The sequence below is a fragment of the Alligator sinensis genome, unplaced genomic scaffold (assembly GCF_000455745.1).
Source record: "Alligator sinensis unplaced genomic scaffold, ASM45574v1 scaffold221_1, whole genome shotgun sequence".
Classification (NCBI taxonomy): Eukaryota; Metazoa; Chordata; order Crocodylia; family Alligatoridae; genus Alligator; species Alligator sinensis.
In genome coordinates, this window is record NW_005841948.1 from 1,264,568 (window position 1) to 1,273,187 (window position 8,620).

The window sequence follows — 8,620 nt, forward strand, 5'->3', positions numbered from 1 at the left end:
CAGGCAGGCTCTCCAGAAAAAATGGACTGGGTCCCTCGCCACTTCTGCCTTCAGCAGGTGCCTGCTGAAGGCAGAAGCGGCAAGGAGCTCGATCCTTTTATTTTCTGGCAGGGCCTGCCTACCTCTCCCATGGCCAGGGGCAAGCTACTGGCAGGCAGAGTCGCCCCTGAGCTATGGGGAGCCCCAGGCCTTCCCTCTGTGGTGGCACTGTCCCACAGGGCTGCCTGGGAGGGCTGCTACTGGGCCAGGTGCTGCCCAAGCTCGAGGTCAGAAAAGAGGTGGATTGGGCCAGGTGCTGCCTCTGAGCTGGCAACACCTGGCCCACTAGCAGCTTGCCTGGGTGGCCCTGAGAGGTGCCACCACCACGGAGGGAAGAACTGGGGCCCCCTGCAGCACAGGGACTGCTCCACCCACTGACAGCTTGCCCCCCAGCCACAGGAGAAGCAGGCAGGCTCTGCTGAGGGAAAAAAAAGGGGGAGGGGGAAGGGTTGGGCCTGTCACCATAACAGTGATTGAAAAATCAAATCCCTAAATTGAAACTCTGGGTTCCAATTAAAAACCCATAATTTCAATTTAGGGGGCACAGACTGCAACCCTAAGGACTAAACTGCCATCACTTGTACAAGCACCCGGCTTCAGCTACACATGAGCATTTCAGTCTTCAGAATAGTTAGCTGTGTACAACAGGCAAAATGCCACCAGTATCTGGTCCCACAATGCCAGGGAAATGATAAAATGTATGTCTAAATGATCCCAGCGGGAAACCATACCCAAGCTACAGAAGAAAGTGAAAAACTCCCAGTTTTAGTAATTCCCAGTTTTTGTTAGCATTTCCCATGTTAGATTTATATTTCCAATCAGTTATGCCAGCAATTGCTTTAAGCTTTGGACAGCTGTCTCTTTTAAAGTTCCAAATATGCATGTTACTGGTTGGTGGCACAATCTATTTGTACAAAGTAAATGTAACCAGACTATAATTAACAGTACCTACACAACCGCTATTATTTAGATCAGATCAGCTCCTCTTTGTCAGAATGAGGTTCGCTATTGAGTTACCTTATGGCAATGGTTCTCAACTGGAGAGCTGTGACAAGTGTTGCCACTGTAGCGGCAGCCAGGTAAAACTGTCCTGTGAGCAGGTCTGCAGCATGTGCACATTTCTTCTGCATCACAAAGCAGGAAAGGAGAGCTGGCTCAGGCTCTAGCCCTTCCTGGTCCCATCGCCCATGCTCCTCCTGGAAAGAGAGGCCCATGGGACAGTTGTGCACCTCTGTTTGTTCCACCTGTGCACCACTGTTTCTGGGAGAAGCACAAGGTGGCCAGAGTGGGCTGGGCTAAACCCTGAGCCAGATCTTCTTTCCTTCTTTAGGGTTATCAGAGAACCCTATTGCAGGAAGGTGCACATGTATGAGCCACAGCCCTTCCAGTTTTACCTGGAGGCAACAGCACCCTGGTAAGAAGCACTGAAGTAAGTTGAGGCAGCACCAAGAGTGGTTCTCAACAGAGGATACCTCCATATTCTAAAAAGTGGTGGAGGGGTGCCCTCAGTCTGAAAATGTTGAGAACCACTGCCTTATGGGGACTTCAGGCCTGTGTGTGTTAAGTGACTGTCTGTTATTCCTTGGACATTCCCTTGGTGCAGGAAGATGAACAAGGTGGCTACTAGAAACTTCTTCAAGGTTCTGACCTAAATTAAACTGTGGCTTTTTACTAATAGCTTCAAAGTGGATGATAAGGGAAAAAATATCTTGGTGTAAATCTCAATCCTTCAGACACTTTTGCACTTACGGAAATTTCCTGACATGAGCAGTCCCATTGATCTTATGCAAGTACTCATGGCCATGTAAATATTTGTGCAATCAGGGCCTACATTATAAAAGAGGCACTTGTGGCTTTGGAAGATGAAGGGGAAACAACATACAATGAAAAAGGAAGTCTGGCTTATTTGAAGTTAAATAGAATCAGAAATGTATTCTTGTTTCACTGCAAATAAACACAAAAATGATAGTATTTAAGCTTTCATTCATAGGTTACAGATTTGGTACCATATTGCATATCAACTATTTATGTGCTCTCTTTTTTTCCCCTCCAACACCACACTGAAAATAACATTAAGGTTAAAAATCCCCCCTCACCTCTGCAACACAGAGTCAGCTGTAGTATTTTGATCTTTCAAGATAAATGCAGCAAATGAGTATTCAAAGATCATTTATGTTTTTATTGGTTTTATCAAAGCATGCGTGTCACCACTTCAGCAACCTGTGGTTTTGTTAATAAATTTAATTTTTAATGAGATCATTTTTATAGCTCTCTTTAGCAGATCACCACACAGTTATGTTGTGTGGGGGAAGAACCCAATCATTATCTAACAAAACATAGTTTTTGGATATCTGAATGAATAGTGCTCACCAGAAACACAATGAAACAAGAAAAAGTAAAGGCTTTTGTCTCCCTCTGTGCTGACTTTAAAGAATTTACTAAATCTGCCAAAGCTATATGCATGTGAGAGGACAGTGTTTGAAGGCTATGTACAGAGACATCAACAGAACCCTTTACAAGGCATTAATGATACCAAAAGCAAATTTTAAAAAAACAAAAGACATTCCTTTTAAATGTCATTTCAATAAAAAATTAATGTCTGAACCTACTTCTTTGAAGGGAAATGAGCGCAAGAGAGAAGGAAGAAATCCACCTCTGTCTGTTTTAAGAATCTCATCACTGCTAGCCATACATCGTGTGGCAGCAAATTTCCTTTAAACAACTATCATTACAGCATAAAATAAAATGAAATGGCACAAAAATGAACACATCTACAGGGAATAATATTCAAGCAAATATATTTTAAATGTTTATTGTGGCATCAGGGTAGCTGTGGCTAACAGAATAAATGTGTTTGAGGACAGCACTATTGGCAAGAATCAAAAACATCCAAAAAGCACATTTGCAACATCCATTTACACAAAGCAAAGCACTACTTTATCCACCTACAGATCTCAGGCTTCAAAACTTGAATTCAAAAAGCTTTTATCTACAGTGGATTCATGTGATGCCAGGGTCATTTGAAGTAGTGAATGTAATATAAATAAACATTGCTTTTAGCAATTAGAAATATGTCTCCTCTCTGACAAGTGAACTTTCCCTGATAATACAGATTTGATTAAAAAAACTACAGGAACCTAACCTGCCATCATCAAGCCTGATGACTTAGCATTGTGGAATTGAAACAGCTTTTTTTCATTAGAGCAAGAAAACTTTTGTAAGCCTAAAACTATGAGCAAATATTCTGCAGTTTGTGTTAGAAACATTATCCTAAATAAAACATGTCTAAAGGATTAAGCAAAGGAATTCAGAAATCACACAACCTTGAATTCACTGAAGCAGGATCCTAACCTGCATCAAAAAGAAACAAAAGCAATGCTTAGCAAAGCATGTCAACAAAGTAAATGTCAAGCATGGAAGATGAAATAATTCATTCCTCCAACCAGCAGTTAAAGTTTAGAAAATACAGTGCTAATGTGTGGGGAAGTCACAATACTGTAACAAGGATAGGAAGTTAAAAAAAAAGTAGCAGACTGGCCCTTTGTTCTTTTTACAATGCCAGAACAAGTCAGATATTAGCATTGCATCTAGGGTAAATAATCAGCCCAGCTGGACCAATCAGCCTTACGGTCTCTGTGCAAGAGGTCTTTGCCTTATATCTTCTAGTGGCAAAAGAAAGAGTGGGGGGTGGGGGGCGGGGGGGAAGCCTGTAGTATATAGAAGTCAGTAGACAGAGGTGAGGATGCAACACTACCTGTACATTTGCTGACATTTATGTAATTAAAATTGCTCTAAGGAGCAATAGACTCAGGAGGACCTATGCCTCTGGGACAATTAGAATGTTAATTTAGCATTGGAGAAATCCCATTTTTGCAAGCTATATTTCACCCCAGCAGTAATTAACAGGAATCATTTGGTACAATGTGAATAACTAAGTATTCAATACAGCTGGCTGACCTCCTCCTCAAAAGAAAAGTGTTTTATTTATTGCATTCCCTCAAATTTGAGCAAGTTAATGACATTCTCAATTTTTTCAAGGAAAATTTTCAGAAACCTAGGGAAACTGGTTCAACACATTCTCAGGAAAAGCTGTAAAACACCATCTTAGGCTGTACATAGAGCTGCTCAGAATTTTTTTGCCCAAACTTTAATTTGATTGAAAATGAAGCGGAGGGAGAGAAAGAAATCAGGGTAGTCATTCATCAAAATGCAAAAGAGCACCAAACCCAGAACAGAATTTGCCCTGTTGAATGATATTTGAGCCCGCCTGCCATTCATGCACAGTCATTGCTTACAGGTATTTAACCATTTATACTGACCTGATTTTAATTCTATCTAACCCATATTTAGAATCATAGAATCACAGAAAATTAGGGTTGGAAGGAACCTCAGAAGGTCACCTAGTCCAACCCCATACTCAAAGTAGCACCTGCTCCAACTAGATTATCCCCTAAGGCTTTGTCTAGCTGGATCTTGGAAACCTCCAAGGATCTCCATTCCACAGCCTCTCTCGGTACCCTGTACCAGTGCTTTACTATTCTCCTAGTGATAAAGTTTTTCCTAATATCTAACCTAAACATCTCTTGCTGCAACTTGAGACCATTGGTCCTTGTTCTGTTATCTGTCATCACTGAGAATAGTCTGGCTCCATCCTCTTTGGAACCACCCTTTAGAGGGTTAAAGGCTACTATTAAATCCCCCCCGTCTCCTCTTCTGCAAACTAAATAAGCCCAGTTCCCTCAGCTTTTCCTCAGATGTCATGTGTGCCTAACCATTTTTGTTACCTTCCACTGGACTCTCTCCAATTTGTCTATATTCTTGCTGTAGTGGGGGGCCCAAAACTGGATACAGAACCCCAGATGTGGCCTCACCAGTGCCAAATAGAGGGGAAGAAACACTTCCCTTGATCTGCTGGCAAAACTCCTACTAATGCAGCCCAGTATGCTGTTAGCCTTCTTTACAACAAAGGCACATCGTTGGCTCCTTGTCAGCTTATTGTCCACTCTAACCTCCAGGTCCTTTTCTGCAGAGCTGCTGCTCAGCCCCCAGTCTATACTGGTGCATGGGATTTTTCCATCCTAAGTGCAGGACTTTGTACTTCTCCTTACTGAAACTCATGAGATGTCTTTTGGTCCATTCCTCCGATTTGTCAAGGACTCTCTAAATCCTAGTCCTACCTTCTAGTGTATCTACTACCCTCCCCAGCTTGGTGTCATCTGCAAACTTACTGAGGGTGAACTCCATTCCATCTTCTGGGTTGTGGATGAAGATATTGAACAAAACCAGACCAAGAACTGACCCCTATGGTATTCCACTTGATACCAGCTGCCAACTACACAGCAAGTTATTGATTGCAACCCTTTGAGTCTGATGATCCAGCCAAGTTTCTATCCACCTCACAGTCCATTCATCCAACCCATACTTCCTTAGCTTGCCTGCAAAAATGTTGTGGGAGATGGTATCATAAGCCTTGCTAAAGTCCAGGTATATCACATCCACTGCTCTTCCTGCATCCATAGACCCAGTCCTCTCATCATAGAAGGCAATCAGGTTTATCAGGCACAACTTGCCCTTGGTAATCCACGCTAACTGTCCCTATTCAAGACTTTCTCTTCCAAGTGCTTAGGAATGGATTCCTTGAACACCTGCTCCATGACTTTCCGGGGACTGAGGTGAGGCTGACCGATTGGTATTTCTCTGGAACCTCCTTCTTCCCTTTCTTAAAGATGGGCACTATATTTCCCCTTTTCCAATCATCAGGGACCTCTCCCAACCATTTCAAGTTTTCAAAGATAATGACCAGCAGTTCTGAAAACACAACAGCCAACTCCCTCAGCATCCTTGGGTGGATTGCATCTGTCCACAGGGACTTGTACACATCCAGCTTTTCTAAATAGTCTCTAACCTGTTCTTTTGTCACTGTTGGCTGCTCACCTCCTCCCCAAATTGTGCTGCCAAGTACAGTAGTCTGGGAACTGAACTTACCTATGAAGAGGTAAAAGGGCATTTGGTACTTTGTCCTTTTATGCAGCATCTGTCATTAGGTTGCCTCCCCATTCAGTAAGTGGACCTATACTTTCCCAAATCTTCTTCTTGTTACTGACATACTTGTAGAAACCCTTCGTGTTACCTTTTACATCCCTGGTTAGCTGCAACTTCAATTGCACTTTGGCCTTCCTGATTTCATCCCTGCATGCCTGAGCCATACTCTTATACTCCTCCCTAGTTGTTTGTCCACATTTCCACTTCTTGTAAGCTTGTTTTTTTTGTTTTAGCTCACTGAAAAGTTCCCTACTAAGCAAACCTGGTCTTCTGCCATACTTGTTAGTCTTCCTGAGCATTGGGATGGTATGCTCCTCAAACATCAGTAAGCATTCTTTAAAATACAGTGGATCCTGCCCATGAGGTCCCCTCAGTGAGTCAAAGTCTGCTTTTCAGAAGTCCAGGGTCCTTACTCTGCTGCTCTCCTTCCTTGCTTTCCTCAGGATCCTAAACTCAATAATCTTGTGGCCGCTTCTGCTTAACTTACCAGTTCTACATTCCCCACCAATTCTTTCCTGTTTGTGATCAGCAGGTCAAGAAGAGCACAGCCTCTCCAACAACTGCACCAGGAAGATGTCCCCAACACTCTCCAAAAACTTCCTGGTTTGCCTGTGTACTGCTGTATTGCCCTCCCAGCAGATGTCAGGGTGATTGAAGTCCCCATGAGAACTAGGGCCTGTGATCAGGAAACTTCCAGTAGCTGTTTGAAGAAAGTCTCATCCACCTCATCCTCCTAGTCTGCTGATCTACAGCAGACAACCACCACAGCATCACCCTTGTTGATCTCCCCTCTGGCCCTAACCCAGAGGCTTTCACTGGGCCTAACTCCAATTTCATGCTGGAGCTCTAAACAATCGCACAGCATTTTACACAAAGCACAGCTCCTCTTCCTCTTCTCCTCTGCCTGTCCTTCCTGAACAGTTTATAGCCATCCCTGAGAGTGCTGCAGTCACGTGAGCTATCCCACCAAGTTTCTGTTATTCCAATAGTCATAGTTCTGTGACTGTGCAAAGCCCTCCAACTCTTCCTGCTTGTTTCCCTGGTTCTGCGTATTTGTGTAAAGACACGTGAGGTAACTAGCTGATCACCCTACTTTCTCAAGATGAATGAGAAGGCCTCCCCTGTTGTCCCTTCCTGCTTATGCTTCCTCCAAGCTACCTGTTTCCCTACTTACCTCAGGGCTTTGGTCTCCATCCCCTGGCAAATCTAGTTTAAAGCCTCCTCTTCCCTCAATTAATCAGATAGATCCCATCTCTTCCTAGCAATCTGTCTTCTTGGAACAACATCCCACAGTCAAAGAAGCGAAAGCCCTACTGGCAACACCATCTGTGCAGTCATGCATTTATCTGCAGGATGCATCCACTCCTGCCCAAACCAGTTTCTCCAGTTTGCTTACATCAAGCCACAGCTTTGACCCTGTGCCTCAGCCTGGCCAACACAGCCTCTCATCCAGGCCTGCCACGCCATGGTTGACCACCCAGACAGGGCAAGACTGGCCAAAAGTTTCCAGCAGGGCTTAACCTTCCACTGACTCTCTGTCATCAGAATGGCCAGTCAGGGTCAACTGACCCTCTACTTCCTCCATATAAACCTCTGCACAAACTTCCTTCACCCTCCCACTAAGGGAAACCTGCAGCAAAGCTGACCCTGAGAACCTTCAGTTGCAGTTGTACGTCCACCTCCAGGACCTGGGTCAAATCTGCCTGCTTCCAGCAGTCCAAGCTAGAAACTATCAAGATTATAGGTTGCTTGCCCTTACAGCTGGCCTTATGGACTAGGACTGCTACCCTGGAGGTAGCAACCATCCACAAGCACCATGAGACACTGTTCTTCAGGGAAATCCATTCTCTGCAGATGGGATCTTCCTGATTATTTGAGAAAAGGAACATGGAGGTCCTCTCCCCACACTGGGATTTTGAGTGTCCCATTGATCTACAACCTGGGGCAAAGATCTCAGTGGGGCACAGCTATACCACATCTGAGCCAGAACTTGCTGCCCTCTAAGAATACGTGCAAGAAAACTTGACCTGGGGGGTTGTAATATAGTCCACCTTACCTGCTGGGACCCTTGCCCAATTCATAATAGAGAAGGATAGGAGCTTCCAGCTTTCTGCAAATTATTGAGCCCTGAACCAGATCACCACCTGCAATCAGTACATCTTACCTCTTATCCCAGAGCTTAAAACTGACTTAAAACCATCATCCAAACTTGACCTCAAAGGAGCACAGAAGTGTGTGAATCAGTGCTCTTGATAAATGGAAAACTACCTTCTCAACTTGATACGTCTATTTAGTCATGCTCTTTGAGGCAACACCTCAACCATATTCCAGCACTGCATTAGTGACATGCTGCAGGACCTCTTGGACCAATTCATTATTGCTTACCTAAACAACACTGTGTTCTTCTCAGATGACTTTAGCCAATACCCACCACATGTCTGGGTTGTGTTGGAAAGGCTGCACCAACATGGCCTTTTTGCCAAGTTGGAGAAATACACAGTTGACCAAGCTTCCACTGAATTTCATGGTTTTATTTTGT